We start from the raw sequence: 20,807 nt of genomic DNA, 5'->3' as shown, positions 1-20,807 counted from the left end.
GTAACTACCAAAAGCTCCAGGCTCCCATTTCATCAGCTTTGGACCCCCAATGAGATGAGAGCTCCCAACACCTTGATCAAAAGTCTCAGGACTATCTTTCATTGGCTCAACTTTGATCACATGTCCACCCCTGAATCAATAGCACTGGCAGCATAGCACTGCAAACAGGTCACTGGAGAAGACCTAGCTCCCCTGTGATCACATCATCCCCCTATTTTTGGTGATTTCTTAATCTTCTAAATCACTATGAGAACACAGCTTAAAGTTTCACCACCCCACCATTACATTAGCATCTATAAGCAATTTTATATAAAAGTATAGAGTCCTGATGGGCTGGGAGATGAAGTCCTGATTAGTCAGGCCTGGCTCATGTGTCTACCCACTGAACCAAAGATGGTGTCAGTTACACCTGAACCACGTGAATACAGGATACAGGATGGGCGTTTGCTTGAAGGAAAGTTGAAGTACCATGGATAGAAGGGTGTGAGATAGATGCTGGGAAGGCAAAATCAGCAGATACCTGTCTCAACCACCTCCCATTCCAAATTCATTCCTTTTCCTATTATTCCATTCTTCAATAAACATCACCACTGGACGGAAACCCGCAAGTCGCCTCCAGCATCTCCTTCTGCCCTGCCCCAAACATTCAGTCTGATGCCAAGTCCTTTCAGTCCTTTATCTTCACATGTCCAGAACATTTCCTCTAGTTTTTTTCTTCCCGCCCTTGCTGCTACAGCTACCTCGACCCAAAAACTCTTCCACTGCATCACTGCCTGGATAAGTCTTGAGCATCAGCTCCAGAACACCACCTCTGTGAAGCTCCCGACTAGGGAAGAGTCAGATTAGTAACTCACACACGGGAAGATAGTTCTGAGTCTCACTTTAAGTTGGGAGCTGCTCTCACAGTTAAATAGAGCACTTAAACCAAGATCTGGGGAACTTGGGAAACCTTGGAACCAGGTACAGGCTAAAAGCTGGCCCTTCACCTCCCTCTTCTCTCTACTGTCCCCACACTCATTTTCCCTCACACAAAGCAAGTGCCTTGCAAATGCCAAGACTGCCTAAATGTAGAAACCTATTCATCTAGAATGAAGGCATCAGAGAATGTTTTTTAAATTTCACATCTGGGTCTCAGCTTGTGAAACTTGAATGAAATTTATGAAAGAACTATTTAATTTTGTTTTCTTTCCCCTTTCTGGCTTCAGTTCGGACGTGATGGGTCTCTGTCATGTTAGTTTGAAGAGGTCCTTTGTTCATGCGCTTAAATCTTGACCTGCAGACCCCGGAGGGTGTATAATTCCTAGCTGAGCTGTGACTAGAAACTCTGCTTGCAGACGCCTTGGCCTCGGCGTACATTAGGGACAAAGCTTGTGGACACAAGATACTCTGTAGCTGGAGTAATGTTAACTGGTCTCTTGAAGTGGATATCAGGTCAGTTTGGAAATCTGCTTTCCTCCTTTTGTTTTTCTCTTGAAGATCTTAGTTTCTCTCTTCATTTTAAGTATGACATTACCTCCTGATTTTCTACTTTAAGTATTCAGTGACAGACAACAGCTGTGTAACACACTCACATGCATGTGTGCATGCGTGCACTCCTGGGGACACTGATTTTAAAAGTAATGTCAAACCTAGGCTTCCCTCGTGGCTCAGTGGGAAAGAGTCCACTTGCCAATGCAGGAGACACGGGTATGATCCCTGGTCTAGGAAGATCCCACATGCTGCAGAGCAACTAAGTCTGTGCACCGCAACGACTGAGCCTGTGCTCTAGAGCCTGGGAGCTGCAGTTACTGAAGCTGGCACTCGCTAGACCCCATGCTCTGCAACAAGAGAAGCCATCGCAATGAGAAGCCCTCGCACTGCAGCTAGAGAGTAGCCCCTGCTCTCCACAACTAGAGAAAAGCCAGTGCAGCAATGAAGACCCAGCACAGATAAAAATAAATAAATACAATTCAAAAAAAAAGAAGAAAGTAAGCTCCAACCCGTCTAACTTCAACCGGGTGGCCAAATCAGGATCTTGCCTGTCTGAGCTGGTGGTTACACATTCCAGCTACTCATTTGTTCCTGAGTTGCTCTCCCAAATGCTTCCATTGAGTTATGCCACTTATCATCTGCTTAGTATGTGACACTTCATCTGCCAAGACAAATGTGACATTAGAAAAGCCTCCCAGTGAATGAGGGCAATGTAGGATTGCAACACAGAAAGTTTGTGCTTTCTTTTTTCATCCACTTTCTAAGTCTGCTTTTCAGATCTCGCCTGCTGTTGAGGTCGGGATTTTTATGATATGCAGGCGTGTTGTATTGAAGTTACAGAGACAGAGCCTCAGATAAATGGGTCCTGATTCGTAGGATAAACTGCCCTTGAGACTCCAAAACCCTGGCAGTTGATTTGATCAAGAGAAGTGACAATGATTAAAAACAAGTCATCACGAATGTTGTGGATTTACCAAAAAAAATGAAGTCAACAGATTTTTCAGGGCACTTCAATAGACTTCTCATAATCATAACCTTTTTTTAATTGAATGAACTAAATGCTTTTGAAAGTGAGAAGCTAACAGCTTCAGTTAGGGCCAGAAATAGAAGGCAAGCACTGGGGTGCCTTAAGAGTGAGACTTGACAGTCATAAACTGATTCTGCTAATAAATTTCAGGGTTGGGTTACAGACCTCCTGCTTTTTCACTTGGAGAGGCCTCTGAGAACTGATTTGTTAGAGTAAATATCATTGTCTCCAGATTTGGTAAATATCTCAAAACTCCTGTTCAAGTTATAAGAACCATGGACTTGGGGCTTCCCTGGTGGCGCAGTGGTGAAGAATCTGCCTGCTAGTGCAGGAGACACAGATTCATCACTAGCCCGGGAAGTGATGTGCATGTGTGCATGCTAAGTCACTTCAGTCGTGTCCGACTCTTTGTGACCACATGGACTGTAGCCCTCCAGGCTCCTCTGTCCATGGGGTTATCCAGGCAAGAATATGGGAGTGGATTGCCATTTCCTGCTCCAGGGGATCTTCCTGACCCAGGGACCCAAGCCGCGTCTCCTGCATTGGAAGGTGGATTCTTTACCATTAACGCCACCTGGGAAGCCCCATAAAGTTAATATTCCTAATCAAATCATCTCTTCCATCCCCAACAGCACCTCAACACAAAACCAAAATCCCATCTAGCATGTGGTTCTTTGAAAATTTTAATTTTTGAAGACAGAATTTTCTCTTTCCATGGGATAAGGGCAGTGGGATAATTTTTTTTTTGGCTGGGTCGATTCAGTCTTTGTGATGCTATGGACTGTAGCCCTCCAGTCTCCACTGTCCACAGGATTCTCCAGGCAAGAATACTGGAGTGAGTTGCCATGCCCTTCTCTAGGGGATCTTCCCAACCCAGGAATTGGGCCTGCATTTCCTGTGTCTCTTGTATGGCAGGTGGGTTCTTTACCCACTGAGCCACCTGGGAAGCCTGGGAAGGGTAGTGGGGTAGGTAATGTCATAAGTTCCTAAAAACAAGTTAAATCTGTGGACATAAGTTGTCATGGCAACTTTTTTGGTTGTGCTGGGTGTTCAATGTGGCACAAGGCTCCTTTCTAGCTGCGGCTCCAGAGCACTCAGGCTCAGTAGGTGCAGTGTATGGGCTTCCCTAGTGGCTACGCAGGGGCTTAGCTGCCTCATGGCATGTGGGATCTCAGTTCCCACTTTGGAAGGGATGGAATCCAGGTCCCCTGCATTGGAAGGCAGATTCTTAACCACTGAACCATCACGGAAGTCCCTTTCTTGGCAATTTAGAAAAGCAAATCTGATCATGTTACCCTCCTGCTTGGAATGCTTCAAGGACTCACTGTATGTGTCCAGTTAATAGCCAAAAATTGCATAGCATACCTCCCCAGGCCCTTTGCAATCTGACCTCTGCCCAACTCTCCAGCCCCTGGCCTGGCCCCGCCCCTCTCCTGGCCCCGCCCCCTAGTATACGCTGGTCCCCGTGACCAGAACCAAAGTTGATGATTTCACATTCCGTGCCTTGGCATTGTTCTCTCTACAGGCAGAGCCAATCCCACCTGCCTACCTCACCTGGTCTACTTCTGCTTGCCCTTTCAGGCTCCCACCTGCCTTCCTTCATGCCTTACTTCTCAACACACACACATACACACACTCTCAGGCAGTTCCTGAAAATCCCATTTAAATACTTCTTCTGGGATGTGCGCAAACTCTAGTTTTGTCCTTACAGATATCCCAACTGTAGTCTGATTTGTCTGTTTCCCCCCTCTGAGACCCCCAATTCATTTATACATCCCCAGCTCCTAGTTCAGTCCCTAACCCAGAATATGTGCTTCATCATTTTATGGAATAAAATAAAAATTGAATTGCCCATTTCTGTTTCTGGAACACAGAGAGAATACCAGAGTAACCTTCGGTGCATTTCTGATCAAAGATTCCTGTATCATAAAGAATAGATGGTGCTAGGACTCTCAGAAGGACTTGGGAATACAGAAAGAAGCACAGGTCAGCCAAGGAGATTGAGTGATGAAGATCTAATTAACTACAGTAAGCCAGCCATCGTCCTGGGCATTTTTTTTTCCCAGTATAGTGAACATTTGTTAGGTTTTTCTTTTTTTAATTGGAGGCTAATTACTTTGCAATGTTGTAGTGGTTTTGCCATACACTGACATGAATCAGCCATGGGTGTACATGTGTTCCCCATCCTGAACCCCTCTCCCACCTCCCTCCCCCGTCCTGGGCATTTTAACATGCACATTCTCACTTAGTCTTCTTAACCTCTTTCCAAGGTTAAGTCCCGTTTTCTTCATTGTTACAGGTGAATAAACTGCCCAAAGCTTATACAGATGGTAAGTAGCAGAGTTTGTTTCTGGATCCTTGTGATTCTAAAGTCCTCTTCTCTTTCCACAAGCATGGATGGATAACTCCCTCTTCTTTCTCTAGAAGGATATGAGAAAATTTCATAGTTCCTGTGTTTTTAAAGAAAGAAGTGCAGACTACTCTCTCTATAAGAGCCTAGGTCTGTCTGAAGTTGGAGCACGAGGTGATTCTGACACCTTCTGACCCTAGAATTTACTCACAAAGTTCAGATTCAGAGAGAAAGGTGGACCTGGAGGCAATGTGGAGAACCCAGACCAAGGACAAACTAAGACAAACACTTTTTCATTTGGTTAGGTCTCTACAAACCCATGCAGGGGCTTCCCTGGTAACTCACTTGGTAAAGAATCAGCCTGCAACGAAGGAGACCCCAGTTCGACTCCTGGGTTGGGAAGATCCCCTGGAGAAGGGACAGGCTACCCACTCCAGTATTCTTGGGCCTTCCTGGTGGCTCAGTTGGTAAAGAATCTGCCCACAATGCGGGAGACCTGGATTCCATCCCTGCATTGGGAAGATCCCCTGGAGGAGGGCGTGGCAACCCACTCCAGTATTCTTGCCTGGAGAATCCCCATGGACAGAGGAGCCTGGAGGGCTACAGTCCATGGGGTTGCAAAGAGTTGGACAGGACTGAGCGACTTTTGCTTTCACAAACCCATGCCATTGTTTTTAGGATAGCACGCAAGCATTGTATTGACATTTTATTTTTGGTTCGTTCACATTGCAAACATTGTATTAGTAATACAAACAAATCCGTGCCTCCATTTTGAATGCATTATACACACCTTTACTGAGTATCTGGGTACAGTGCAGAGGAGAATCAAACAGATACACCGCCACCTACGTGACTGCAGGACTGTCTTCTGCCACAGTAGCACCAATGAGATTCAGTCAATGACAACAATTTCTATGACTTGTCCAGTGGTCTCTCTCCAGCCCAGTAGAACTGCTCTTTCTCCCCAGGGCAGTCCACTTTGGTCCTCTGGAGTTTGTGAGAGCAGCTGCACCTTGGCAAGCCCTGGCCTGGGATTAACTTGGCAGGAGGTTATCCTAAGACTTCTCTGACTCATAACTTTGGGGCTAACTCTAAGCACCAAGCCCCAGCCCTGCCCTCTTTTGCTTTTTCTTTGTGCTGATTCACACTGGGTTGGGATTTTATTGTCAGCGGTCATAATTGTGCATGGGTGGAACTTGGATTTTAAAGATGACAGGAGGCCAAGTCCAGGGCTTCTGTTAGCTTTGTTAACCACTGTGTCATTTTTAATTGAAAAGAGGAAGGAAAGCAAGGAGGGAGGATAGGAGAGAGGAAGGAAGGAAAAAAGGAAATGTCCCCCAGGGGTTTCCCTGGTGGTCCAGTGATTAAGACTCTGTACTCTCCACGAGACAAGTGCTCCGGCCTGGTGCACTGGGAAGACCCAGAGGAATCGGGTGGAGAGGGAGGTGGGAGGGGGGATCGGGATTGGGAATACATGTAAATCCATGGCTGATTCATATCAATGTATGACAAAACCCACTGGAAAAAAAAAATAATAATAATAAAAAAAAATAAAAAAAAATAAAAAGACTCTGTACTCTCTATGCAGGGGGCCCGGGTTCAATCCCTGGTCAGGGAACTAGATGCCATATGCCGCAACTAAGAGTTCGTATGCCATGACCAAAGATCTTGTGTGCCACAACTAAGACCTGGCAAAGCCAAATAAATGAAGAAATGTCCCCAGTCCATGCTAAATCTATTTTCTTTCACCCTCTGTATTTTCTCTAAGCCCTTGGAAAGGCTTATTCTGAATCTAGCTCACAAGAAGCCAGGTATAGGAGAAAACATCTGGATATTGGAGTCAGCATATCTGAATAACTGGGTGAAGGTGGGTAAATTATTTAACTTCCTTGAGCCTCTGTTTCCTCATCAGTAAAATAGCAGTAATAATATTGACCTTGTAGGATTGTCATGCTGCTTAGGAGTATCATATATAAAGTGCCTGGCACATTAGGAAGCATTTCATAAATGGAGAATATAATTGTTAGAGCTCTGTTTATTAAGAGGCCCTCACAGGTAGCCTCACAGAGTAACTGCAGGTTTCTATTTCCTTTCTCTGAGATTGTGGTGGATTGTCATAGCCTCCCCTTGAGCGGGGCCTGGGCTGTGTCTAGGGTCATCATGGTGGTTCGGTCCTAGGGCAGACTCAAGCTGTCAAAATACCCCAGACAATCAGTATAAGAGAGAATGAGGCAATAGATGGAGGGATAAGGAGCTCTGTCTGGCTCAGAGGCCAGCGGCTTTCCCATTTACTATCAGCATAATCACAAGCAAGTTGCTTAAATCACTATGGCTTAGTTCATTTAGCTGTATCTGTCCTTTTCAGCTGTCTGGCGGAAATCACACATGTAAAATACCTAGCACCAAAAAAAGTTGCTCAGTAAAAAAATATCTCAGATATTAAGAAAACACAGGTTGGAATGTATGAAATTCAAGTGAAGTTTGGTGTGAGACTTTGGAACAATATTGCCTGGTTCAAATCTGATTTCCCCTACTCTGGGCTTCATTTTCTCATCTGTAAAATGGGTATAATAACTTCCTTATCTGTATTTATCGCATACTTTTGTTATGAGAAGTAAATGAGTTAATACACACAAAGCCTTTAGAACATGACTTGATATATGGCCAAATACTATATTAATATGTGTAGAATGGATAGAAAGGCCAGTGCCAGGACAAGAACAGAACACAAAACTGGAATAATAGGAAACAAAATTGGTTGACCCTGCCCCAGAAGGCAGCATAAAGAAGAAAAACAGTAATGAAGCAAGAGTTTCCAAAGTAGTTGCCCTAAGTGGAGCTGAAATATTCACATTCAAAGCATCTTTTTTTTTTTTTTTTTTAATTGTGTGTCAGCCTGGGTTACAGACCAGGATCTTAGTGGACGCAGTCCTCCTTACCAGCTGTAGACTCCAGGAGAGGACCTTGGCCCCACTGGACCAGCAGGTCCTGTCTGCTCGGCTTCCAGACCTGGTGCTTGAGGAGCGTGGCTGGAAACCTTTTTCGGGGGGATGGGTTTGCTCAGGGCAAGGCCTGCTTTTCAAGGAAGGGCCACTGCTTCACAAAGGCCCGGGACCATTTCCAAAGTCAACGCACGGAGCTGCTGAGAAACCACGGCCGCTTCTGCTTCTCCTGTTGTCTAACTCTGGTACACAAGCACAATGTGAAATATTGAAATTCCAGCGACAGAGCCAACTGTGCAAATTCCTGATGGGCAAATTGAGGCCCATTATCCGTAATTACACTTGCCCGAATAACATGCCAGAGAGACCCTGTTTTCCAGCCGTCAGTAATTGCAGCTGCTGCCCTGTTGCCAAATGTGTCCAGGGAAAGTCCCAAGAATGGAGCCGAGCAGCCCTCACAGAGGAGTCTTGGCAGCCACCATCAGGCAACCCAAGTCCCCTCTGCTTACCACGTTCGAACGGCTCTATAGTCCTCAGGGTAAACTAGTTAGTTAGGCCTGTCATCACCTGGTCCATCTCCAGCTTGAACTTTTTCTCCCCTTCTTCATTCAAGCCGTATTGAATGACTTGTTCACCATAAGTGACCTGGTCTTCAGTTCCATCCTATTGTCCTTCATTAAGGTGCTTTCCCAAATGTGATTTAGTCCTTCTGCCTGGAATTGCCTCATCACTGACTCCAGTTCATTCATAAGCACTTAGCTCTGCCCCTTTCTCTTCTCTTTGAAGCCTGTCTTGACTCCTTCAGGCTGTATTTAATTCCTTTTTGTCAGGACCCCCTAGTATTGGGTTGACCAAAAAGTTCATTCAGGTTTTTCCATACCATCTTATGTAAAGCCCCGAATGAACTTTTTGCCCAACCCAATACCTGTTCCCACACAACACAGCATGATTGTTCTGTTTGATTTGTTTATCTCTCCAACTAGGCTATGAGCTCCCCAAGCTCAGGGACCATATCTTATTAGGGTATCTTAGAACCTAGTGCAATATCCAGCATCACTAGGCAACCATCCAGTAGCTGTTGGCCGTGTGAACAAATGATGTCTTCCTCTGTGTGTGTGTGTGTGTGTGTGTGTGTGTGTGTGTGTGTGTGCTCAGTCATGTCCAACTCTTTGTGACCCCATGGACTGTAGCCTGCCAGGCTCCTCTGTCCATGGAATTTCCCAAGCAAGAATACTGGAGTGGGTTGCCATGCCCTCTTGCAGGGGATCTTCCTGACCCAGGAATCGAACCCAAGTCTCTAGCATCTCCTGCATTGGCAGGTGGATTCTTTATCACTGTGCCACCTGGGAAGTCCTATGTCTTTCTTGCTTGAGCACTAATGGATTACTCCTTCATTTGGTTAGATCAAAGGATTTCTTTCTTGGGATTACTGCTCAAACCAACTTTAAAAGCAACCAGTGAAAATTCAAGAAGAGTATTTCATTGATACACTGGGCATAATTGCAACTTACCACATGCCCTTCTATCTTTAATATTGTTTAATCTAAAGAGGCTGGGTTCCTACGTATATAATAGAACATAAAGACTTAATTAACCTTATTGCTTCTGTTTCATCATGATGCACTTATGAAGGCCTTATTTAAATGTGATTTGCTATTAATCTGCTTCTAGTTATCAAAGTCCAAAGGTTTTTTGTTTGATTTTTATTCATGGCATTACTTGAAGTGTAACTATTAAGAAATGTTTATTTTGAACAGAAGAACAAAAACCTAGCTATTTAAGTGATTGTATCTCCTCACTGCAGACTTTTTGTAAGTCTAGCCATGTCTCTTGTGATAACACCGTGGCTGTTCAAAACGTTCTGGGGTCTCGACTTTTTCTTTTGCTTTCAGAGACAGTGGATGAGCCTTGCTTAAAAACTGGTCTTGTTATTCTAGAACCCAGAACAGCAGCAACAAACAGCATTGTTCATTGAAATGTTCACCTTTTTTCACTTCTGGACACAGTGTAAGGTTTTCCAATGGTTGAATATGCACACCATTGGAGGAATACGTTAGGTCATATGCACATGACTTTAAATTTAAAAATTAATAGGTTATATAGTTATTTTAATGTGAATTAATAATATTGTTAATATAAGCTTTTCAGATGGAGCAGTGGTGAAACATCTGCAAAAGAGACATGGGTTCAATCCCTGGGTCTGAAGATCTGCTGGAGGAGGAAATGGAAACCCACTCCAGCATTCTTGCCTGGAGAATCCCATGGACAGAAGAGCCTGGCGGGCTACAGTCCATGGGTCAAAAAGAGTCAGACAAAAAAAAAAGACAAAAAAAAAAAAAGAAAAGTGTCAGACACAACCAAGTGACTGAGCATACACACACAGTAATATTGTTAATATAACATACATATCATATAACAAGCACATCAAATTCATAATTTCATGAATACTGCTTAAGAAAAAATTAAACTCATAATAGAGAGTTAATTTGCTGAAAAATGTTAAACAATCATGCATATTAGAGGGTAAGACAAAGATAGTGAAGAAGGCACATATAGGAATAAAGCGTGAGGAACACTGATGGAATGAAAAGAGCAGAAGCTGTTGGGTTCCCATTATTTTACATATTAGCTGGAAGCCTGCAGGCAAATTACTTAACCTCTCTGAACTGGGATTGCTTATTCTTAATAAGGAGAGTGAGTTGCAGAAAGTTTCATGGAGTCACTAGGATAGGACCTAAAGGGCTCCACAGTGAGAACTGTTCTTTAAAAAACTCGCATCCACTATTATAGGACAAAAAGGAGTCTATTTTTAAAAAGTTGCCTGGGCTCCCTTGATGGTCCAGTGGCTAGGACTCCACAATCTCAATGCAGGGGGCTTGGATTCCATGGGGTTGGGGAACTAGATTCCACAAGAATGAGGATGTCATGTGCTGCAACTAAGATCTGGTGCAGCCAAATAAATTTTTTTTTTAAAAACTTATAAAAAATAAAGAAATTGCCACCAACTCAAAAAAGAAACTTCATTAAATGTGATAAGCCAAAGCAGGCAGCCTATTGGATAGAAAAAGTGAAAGTGAAAGTTAGTCACTCAGTTGTGTCCAACTCTTTGCAACCCCATGGACTGCAGCCCCCCAGGCTCCTCTGTCCATGGGATTCTCCAGGCAAGAATGCTGGAGTGGGTAGCCATTCCCTTCTCCAGGGGATTTTTCCGACCCTGGGATTGAACCTGGGTCTCCTGCATTGCAGGCAGATTCTTTATCATCTGAGCCACCAGGGAAGCCTCAGCCTACTGGATAACTTCTCAACAGTTGTTTTTCTTTTTTTTTTCTAGCTATGCCACATGACATTCTGGTCAGGATCTTAGTTCCCTGACCAGGAATCAAACCTGGGCCTTGGCAGTGAAAGCACTGAGTCTTAACCACTGGACTGCCAGGATGCTCCCTTGGCAATTCTTAAAGTTCAACATGCTCATTTGAACCTACTCACCTGAGCTTGTTTGTTAAGGCCCTAATCATATAATGATGGAGTCAAGTAGCCAAACCTTATACACTGCTAAATAATTGACACTGCTCTTGAACTCAAGAAGTTTCTAAACCTCTAGAGATTAAGCCATGGGAAACTGCCCTTTGCTGACCCTTACAATATCGCCCTCTATCTCTTTTCTCTGGCCAGCTGGAAGCTCATAGAAATATAAATCTCAGTGCTCAGTTCAGTTCAGTTCAGTCGCTCAGTCGTGTCCGACTCTTTGTGATCCCATGAATTGCAGTACGCCAGGCCTCCCTGTCCATCACCAACTCCCAGAGTTTACTCAAACTTATGTCCATCGAGTCGGTGATGCCATCCAGCCATCTCATCCTCTGTCGTCCCCTTCTCCTCCTGCCCCCAATCCCTCCCAGCATCAGGGTTTTTCCAATGAGTCAACTCTTTGCATGAGGTGGCCAAAGTACTGGAGTTTCAGCTTCAGCATCAGTCCTTCCAATGAACACCCAGGACTGATCTCCTTTAGGATGGACTGGTTGGATCTCCTTGCAGTCCAAGGGACTCTCAAGAGTCTTCTCCAACACCACAGTTCAAAAGCATCAATTTTTCGGCACTCAGCTTTCTTCACAGTCTGACTCTCGCATCCATACATGACCACTGGAAAAACCGTAGCCTTGACTAGACAGACCTTTGTTGGCAAAGTAATGTCTCTGCTTTTTAATATGCTATCTAGGTTGGTCATAACTTTCCTTCCAAGGAGTAAGCGTCTTTTAAGTTCATGGCTGCAATCACCATCTGCAGTGATTTGGAGCCCAAAAAATTAAAGTTTGACACTGCTTCCACTGTCTCCCCATTTGATTCCCATGAGTTGATGGGACCGGATGCCATGATCTTAGTTTTCTGAATGTTGAGATTTAAGCCAACTTTTTCCACTCTCCTCCTTCACTTTCATCAAGAGGCTTTTTAGTTCCTCTTCACTTTCTGCCATAAGGGTGGTGTCATCTGCATATCTGAGGTTATTGATATTTCTCCCGGCAATCTTGATTCCAGCTTGTGCTTCTTCCAGCCCAGCGTTTCTCATGATGTGCTCTGCATATAAGTTAAATAAGCAGGGTGACAATATGCAGCCTTGACGCACTCCTTTTCCTATTGGGAACCAGTGCTAGAACTCTCTATTACCCTATGAACTACTTGCTCCTCCCCTTCCTCTATGCTTTCTGTTCTAAGGTGCACTTTCCTTGCCCCTGACATTTTTAATTCTCACTTTACTTTTAATTACACAGATTCTCATTTTTTTGTGTATGCAACAAGAAAGGAAGACTACCCAAGTGTCTTTGTCAGCTTGGGCTGCCATAACAAATACCATAGACTGGGTGGCTTAAACAACATGTATCTATTTTCTCACAGTTCTGCCGGCTAGAAGCTTGAGATCAGGGTAACAGCATAGTCAGGATCTTGGGAGGTCTTTCCTCCTGACTTGCAGATGGCCACTTCCTTCTGTGTCCTCATTTCATGGGGAAGGTGGGGGAGAAAGAGATAAAGGGCAAGCCCTCCTTTGTTGTTGTTCAGTCACTAAGTTGTGTCTGACTCTCTGTGACCCCATGGACTGCAGCTCACCTGGCTTCCCCGTCCTTCACCATTTCTTGGAGTTTTCTCAAACTCACGTCCATTGAGTCAGTGATGCCATCCAACAAATCCATCCTCTGTCATCCCCTTCTCCTCCTGCCCTCAATCTTTCCCAGCATCAAGGTCTTTTCCAATGAGTCGGCTCTTTGCATCAAGTGGCCAAAGTATTGGAGCTTCTGCTTCAGCCTTGAGCCACTTATTAATTTTTTAAAAATGTATTTTATTTATTATTTTTGATTGCATTGGGTCTTCCTTGCTGTGCTCCGGCTTTCTCTAGGTACAGTGTGCAGGGTCTACTTGTAGTTGTTGTACCCAGGCTTCTCAGTGCGGTGGCTTCTCTTGTCGCTGAGCACAGGCTTGAGAGGGCTTCAATACAGGAATTTCAGGGTAGACACAAACATTTAATTTACCACATTCAATAAATAAGCAGATAACACAAGTCACATCATCTTTTGCTAGGAGACATCAATTTATCATCTGTGTCCCACAAGAATTCCCACACCATCCAAAAGCCTTCTTTCTTGGATCAGTCACTCTAAAACCAGGTAGACGTGCCAGCAGTGGACAAAAATCTTGGTTGTCATACTGAGTCAAGTATATACCCTTGGTTGTTCCTCAGTCATCATGGATTCACAAAAGACGAGCAGGGTCTTTCGACGTATCATTTTAGTGAGTTCTCTTTCTCATTCTGGTTGGTTGCCCTATGTACAGGTAACCTATAATGGAAGCCTATAGGATGGCAGGCAAGGATGTATCATCTCACCTGATCTCACAATAATCCTGAGAGTATCAATTATTACCCCCACCCTACTTCATATGTGAGAAACTGAATCTCACTGAAACTTATGTAGAGCAAGTAACCAGTCACTGGGGAGTCTAGATTTGAACCCAAGTCTGTCTGAGTCCAGCGTGTTAGTTGCTCAGTCATGTCTGACTCTTTGCGACCCTATGGACTCTAGCCCCCCAGGCTCCTCTGTCCATGGGATTCTCCAGGCAAGAATACTGGAGTGGGTTGCCATGCCCTTCTCCAGGGCATCTTCCTGGCCCAGGGATCGAACACAGGTCTCCTGCACTGCAGGAGGATTCTCTACCATCTGAGCCACCAGGGAAGGCCATGGAGACATTAATGAATAAAATAGACTAAAAAACCCCACCTTTATGACTTACATTCTAGTTATGGAAGACAGACAACAAACAAACAAGTAAAGTAAGTAGTGTATTGCATGGTGAAAACTTAAAAATAGAAGAGGGAGGGGGACAAGGCTACTGGGTTGGAGGAAGTCATAATTGAAAGGACTTTAGTCAGGAAAGGCCTTACTGAGGAGACAGTTAAGCAAAGGTATGAACAAGATTCAGTTCTATCAGACTGTCATTAACTCAGAAGCCCCAAAACCTCAAGGGAGAGGGACTTTTTCCCACCCCCCGGAGGGACTTCTGTTTTGAAAAGCCATTGTGTCAGGACTTTTTCTCTTGCAAGTGATACAAAAATAGATTCAAACTGACTTAAGCAAAAAAGTGGGAATTTATTATCTCAGGAAATTGAAAAATCCAGGCCAGCTTTAAGGGTCAAAAATGTCATTAGGATGCAACCCATAGGGCGCAACTGCAAAACAAGGGCATTAGGACCATCTTCAATTGTATCTGTCTTACTGTGTTCGAGCTGCTATAACAGAAATAACCGATGCCATAGACTGGGTGGCTTATTCTATTTAGTTTGTTTTTGGTTGTGCTGGGTGTTCGTCGTTGCTCACGGGCTTTTCTCTAGCCGTGGTGAGTTTGTTTCGGTGCTCAGGCTTCTCATCTTGGCGGCTCCTCTTGCTGCCGAGTGCAGGCTGCTCTAGGCACTCAGGCTTCGTTAGCTGGACCATAGCCTCAGAGGTTGTGGCACACGGGCTTGGCTGCTCCACGGCACGTGGAATCTTCCTGGACTGGGGATTGAACCCATGTGCCCTGTATTGAACCACCTGTGCAGGTGGATTCTTATTTACTGCGCTACCAGGAAGTCCAACTGGGTGGCTTAAATAGCAGACATTCAGTTCTCTCAGTTCTGGAGGCTTAGAAGTCTGAGATCAAGGTGCTGGCATGTCAGTGTTTGATGCGGGCTGGCTTCCTCTTTCATAGATGGTTGTCTTCTCACTGTGTCCTCACATGGCAAAAGGAGCAAAAGAGCTTTCTTGGAGTCTCTTTCATAAAGGCATTGAGCTTTACCCATTGATGAGGGCTCCACCATCGTGCCCTAAACGTCTCCCAAAGGGCCCCACTAACTGATACCGTCACACTGGGGTTAGGATTTCAACATATGAGTTTGGGGCTGGAGTGCAACCATTCAGTCCACAGCAGTATCTCTGCTTTCCTCTGTGGTGATTATTTTTTTTTAATAATAGAGCTATGTACGTGTATATATATATATATATATATATATATATATATATATATATACACACACACATATGTAAAATCACTGCAGATGCTGACTGCAGCCATGAAATTAAAAGACGCTTACTCCTTGGAAGGAAAGTTATGACCAACCTAGATAGCATATTAAAAAGCAGAGACATTACTTTGCCAACAAAGGTCCGTCTAGTCAAGGCTACGGTTTTTCCAGTGGTCATGTATGGATGCGAGAGTCAGACTGTGAAGAAAGCTGAGTGCCGAAAAATTGATGCTTTTGAACTGTGGTGTTGGAGAAGACTCTTGAGAGTCCCTTGGACTGCAAGGAGATCCAACCAGTCCATCCTAAAAGAGATCAGTCCTGGGTGTCCATTGGAAGGACTGATGCTGAAGCTGAAACTCCAATCCTTTGGCCACCTCATGCAAAGAGTTGACTCACTGGAAAAACCCTGATGCTGGGAGGGATTGGGGGCAGGAGGAGAAGGGGACGACAGAGGATGAGATGGCTGGATGGCATCACTGACGCGATAGGCATAAGTTTGAGTAAACTCTGGGAGTTGGTGATGGACAGGGAGGCCTGGTGTGCTGCGATTCATGGGGTCACAAAGAGTCGGAACACGACTGAGTGACTGAACTGAACTGAACTGAACTACATATATTGTTTAGCTCTACTATATATATAGTTGCCTTGAGGCGCATGTGACCCTAGTTCCCAGACCAGGGGTCGAGTCCCCTGCACTGGGATCATGGAGTCTTAACCAATGGACCACCAGGGAAGTCCCTCCTCTGTGTGGTGACTTCATTCTCTAACTCTGCACAGAGGAAAACTGGCTGCTCTCAATTCTAAGTCAACATCTGCCAGGTGAAAACCCAGAAGGAAAGAGAGGGTGTCCTTCTCCCTACAGTACAAGCAAAAGTCTCATTGGGTATCACTGGGTTGCAGCCTTATCAGAACACATAACTGTGAGCCAGAAGAGAACACAGCACTCTGATTGGCTGGGTTTCACCTGCCTGCCCCTGGTGTCATTGGGAGAGTCAGCTTACTGACAGCAGGGAAGGGCGGGGCTCAGAGGAAACCTAGGGTGTTTCCAGGAAGGAAATGAATGACTGCTAAGCGGTGAATGCAACAAGTATTTGCTGTATCTCTGATTTTAAAATGATTTGTGTTATTCCATTGTGTGCAATGTTGATCCAGTGGGCTCCATGACCAAAGGATGGTTCCGCAGGGATTTCTCCCCAAGAAATGGCCTGCGGATAGCTGTTTAAACTTATCCAGTGGGACTGGTGGTTTCTGGGGTCTCTTGCCACCATACAGATGTATGGGCAGCACGCTCATGGGCAGTCAGCCCCTGGAGGATGGCTGGCTGTGTGGTTTTGGCTTGGGACCTCCTGCGTTTCCTCTTGTGGTCTTCAGAGAGCCACATCATCACAATAAGTGCCTGACATCATCGATGTCACCAGTTTGTGGCTTTCAGAGTCTTATTCCACTTACATGGAACACCACGTTGCTGATTGGGTCTGACAACCTGCCAAAATCTTAGTCCTCAATTCTGAAAACAGAGCCCACTACTTTTTTTTTCTTATAATTATTATTTTTAAAATGTATGTATTTATTTTTGGCTGTGATGGGTCTTCATTGCTTTGTGTGGACTTCCTGTAGTTGCAGTGAGTGGGGGTTACTCTTTGCTGTGGTGTGCAGGCTTCACGTTGCAGCGGCTTCTCTCGTTGTGGACCATGGGCTCTCGGGCACGGTCTCAGTAATTGTGGCGCATGGCCTTAGTTGCCTCAAGACATGTGGGACATGCCCTCCCAGACCAGGGATTGAACCTATCTCGCCTGCATTGGCAAGTGGATTCTTAACCACCAGACCCCTAGGGAAGCCCCAGAGCCCATTACTTTAGTAGAACATCACTGTTTTCCTAGGAAGTTCCATGTTTGTGCTTTGGGTTAGGTGGTCCTAACCACCTGGATCTTAACACGCACTTGCGGGGGGTAACCGGGGGAAGTCATGTGACTTCCTGAGCTTGGGTTTTCTTATTTACACAATGAGGTGACTAGGAAGAGTGAGTGTGTATAAAGAAGCTGGGGCTGGCATAGTGCTCATTTTGGCAGCACATATACTAAGACTGGAATGATACGGAGAAGACTAGGGTGGCCTCTGCACGAGGATGACATGCAAATTTGTGAAGCGTTCCATGTTTTTGCTCTGTGGTGACCTGTGGGAAGGCAGTGCCAAGGGGAGGGGATGTACAGAAACGTGTTACCGAGCCTAAGCTGGCAACGCTCACCCCAGAGAGGCCAGTAAATCCAAGGATGAGGTGCTGAGGCAAGGAATATGACTTTATTTGGAAAGCCAACTGACTAAGAAGATGGCAGAGTAATGTCTCAAAATAATCATCTTGTCAGGGTCTGGATGCCAGGTTCTTTCATGTATCAGAGATGGGGGGAGGTAAGAAAACAGTAAAAAAGCCATTTAATCTTGCAAGTATCTTCTAGAATGGCAAGCCACAGGCAGGAGGGATATGTTCATTCCTTCAGGATTCTGAATGAAAGCACGTTAGCTTAACGGTCAGGCGAAGGGGCAGGATTCTCTGTGGCAGGCCATTTTGTGTGAATATAATAACAAAAGCGGCCAAAGAAACAGATCTAGCATGAAAGAGTCAAAATTGACTCTTCTCTGTTTAAAAAAAAGAAACTTAAAAGAAATTGTAGGAATATCTTATGATTATGAAAGTGGGGAAGGAATTCTCAAACAAGATACAAAAAGTTTAAATCATGATGGAAAAGACTGATGCATTCAACTATATTAAACTAAAAAACTTCATCAAACAGCATTTTGAAAAAATGAACAGCTAAGACACCAAATAAGCTTCTCTGGCGGCTCAGTGATAAAGAATCCATCTGCCAATGCAGGAGATGCAGACTCGATCTCTGGCTTGGGAAGATCGCCTGGAGTAGGAAATAGCAACCCATTCCAGTTTTTTTGCTTGGAAAATTCCATGGACAGAGGAGCCTGGTAGCCTACAGTCCATGGTGTCGCAAAGAGTTGGACACAACTGAGCAACTGAACAACAAGATTATCAAAGAAGAAAAAGAAGCTAGTGTATGGCCTGGCACACAGTGGAGTCTCAGAAAATTTTTTCCTCTTTCCTACTCCCTTTTATCAGGAGGCCATTATCATTCTCCCTTGGAGTCGATGTTATGCAACTTACAGATAAGCCTGTCAATGAAGAGGAATGAGCAGGTCGGGCAAGTCAGCCCTGGAGCATAGCTGGGGGCTGTGCAGTTGAGCAGAAGACAGGGTTTGGAATTAGACTGGGCTTTGAATCCAGAAGGCCTTGGGAAAATAACTTAAATATCTCTGAGTCATTTTTCTCATCTCCAAAATGAGAAAAACATTTATTGCTCTTTATGGTTGTCGTGAGGATAACTGAAATAATGTGTGTGAGAACCTGGCACACTGAGGTCTTCAGTAAATCTTAATTATGTTTGTTTTTGAAAGTCACTAATGCCTAAGTGAAATCTGATTAGCAATCAAGAAACTCATACAAAAATGCCCAGAGAGAATTCTCTATTTTTCTATAGACTGGAAAGCCCAGACCTTTCCCCTATTTGCTTGTGTGATGTTTTTCGTTATTTTGGAGGCTGGGCCAGAGGAAACAAAAGGTGGCCAGGCAATCTGTCATATGTGAAGAGAATACTATGTGTCAGGGGTGGGAAACCAAGTAAATAAAAAGATAAGATCCTTGTCCTTGAGAAGCTTCTGACTTAAGAGATATAAAACATGCAAAAGAGTCAATTTTAAAAACTCATGAACAAAAAATAATAGCCTGTTTGCCAAATGCCAAGGTAGAGTGAAGGTGTGACCAGAGCTGGGTGTGAAAAGTCAGGGAGATTCTTTTTTGCTTTTTTTTTTTCCCTAAGAGAAAATAATTATTTATGTGGCTTCACGGGATCTTCTTCAATTGTGGCACATGGGATCTAGTTCCCTGAACAGGGATGGAACTCTGGTACCCTGCATTGGGAGTGTGGAGTCTTAGCCACTGGACCATTAGGGAAGATCAGGGAAGTTTCTAAGGACAGAGATCAGCAGGGAGAAAGGGCCCCAGCAGAAGCCCAGAGAAAGAATGAAACATCTCCTGCAAGTCGATCTACCTGCACAGAAGGAAAGATTGTATGGAGACAATGAGATAACAAGTCAAGAGGCTCTTAGGCAACTGAATGAGGTCAATCAAGTCAGTGTTTTGACCTGTTACTAGTGCTGGTAACCAAAACAAATCCAAACAGTCTCCCCAGACAGACTGGTTGGAAGAAGAGTTGAAACTCTCATCCATACAAGGTGGGGACCATTCTTGTAGTTTTATTGAAGTGTGAACTTTCTGGTGACTCTTACAAGGGAGCAAGGCTACCTTTCTCTGGGTAGGGTTGCAATTAACAAGAGCTAGAAGTCTCTGCAGTCAGTTCAGTCGCTCAGTTGTATCCGACTCTTTGTGACCCCATGGACTGCAGCACCCCAGGCTTCCCTGTCCATCACCAACTCCTGAAGCTTGCTCAAACTCATGTCCATCGAGTCTGTGAGAAGTCTCTTAGGTACTGTATTTCAGCATAGAGCAAGTCATGATGTGGCCTCTTGTTGGAGCTTAGGTCACTAGATTGTTACCCTCACAGTCCAGGACAGAGGATCCTGAAGACAAGGTTTCTACGACTGGACACTGGTCTGAAATTTCATCTTCCCAAGCCTGCCAAAGCTTCTGAATAGAACTTCCTCTCTGCTATTCTATAACTAGATGACATCATGGCATGCTGGTTCTGGGCATATGGCTCTGTTTCTTACTGGCTGGGTAATTTAGGCAACTAACAATAGGAACCTTGATGCTGGGAAAGATTGAAGGCAAGAGGAGAAGGGGATGATAGAGGATGAGACAGTTGGATGACATCACCGACTCACTGGACATGAGCTTGAGCAGGCTCCGGGAGATAGTGAAGGACAGGGAGGTCTGGCGTGCTGCAGTCCACGGGGTTGCAAACAGTCGGACACAACTGAGTGACTGAACAGCAACAAAAACAATAGGGATGATCTGAATACATGCAAACGTTGAAGATACTATTGATTTGGTTCCAGACTGCAGCAATAAAGCGACTATTGCAATAAAGCGAGTCACATGAAATTTTGTTTCCCAGTGCATATAAAAGTTAACGTTTACACTACGTTGCACTCTGTTAGTGTGCAACAGCATTATGACTAAAAAGAAACACATCCCTTAATTAAAAAATTGTTATTTTTTAATCGCTAAGTCATGGATCTCCTAAATTAATCCTTTAATATTCTTATATTTTTATTCTTGTTTCCATTTCTACATTTTTATTGTATTTTGGGGGTGATTTCCTTTTTTCCTCTGTGTGTGTGTGTTCAGTCTCTGTCATGTCTGACTCTTTTGTGACCCCGTAGACTATAGCCCGCCAGGTTCCTCTGTCCATAGAATTTCCCAGGCAAGAATACTGGAGTGGGTTGCCATTCCTT

At 44.4% G+C, this 20,807-nt stretch overlaps 1 non-coding gene across 1 annotated transcript; it reads left to right on the top strand.

Moving 5' to 3' along the window:
• The first annotated feature begins 17,382 nt into the window (after positions 1-17,382).
• LOC133068553 (U6 spliceosomal RNA) lies at positions 17,383-17,489 on the top strand. The gene has a single exon (XR_009695531.1). It is a non-coding gene; the product is annotated as a U6 spliceosomal RNA (small nuclear RNA).
• Positions 17,490-20,807: the final 3,318 nt, after the last annotated feature.

This window comes from Dama dama, chromosome 13, assembly GCF_033118175.1.
Source record: "Dama dama isolate Ldn47 chromosome 13, ASM3311817v1, whole genome shotgun sequence".
In the NCBI taxonomy this organism is placed as follows: Eukaryota; Metazoa; Chordata; class Mammalia; order Artiodactyla; family Cervidae; genus Dama; species Dama dama.
The sequence above is the reverse complement of the archived record's forward strand: the minus strand, read 5'-3'. Positions and strand labels throughout refer to the sequence as shown.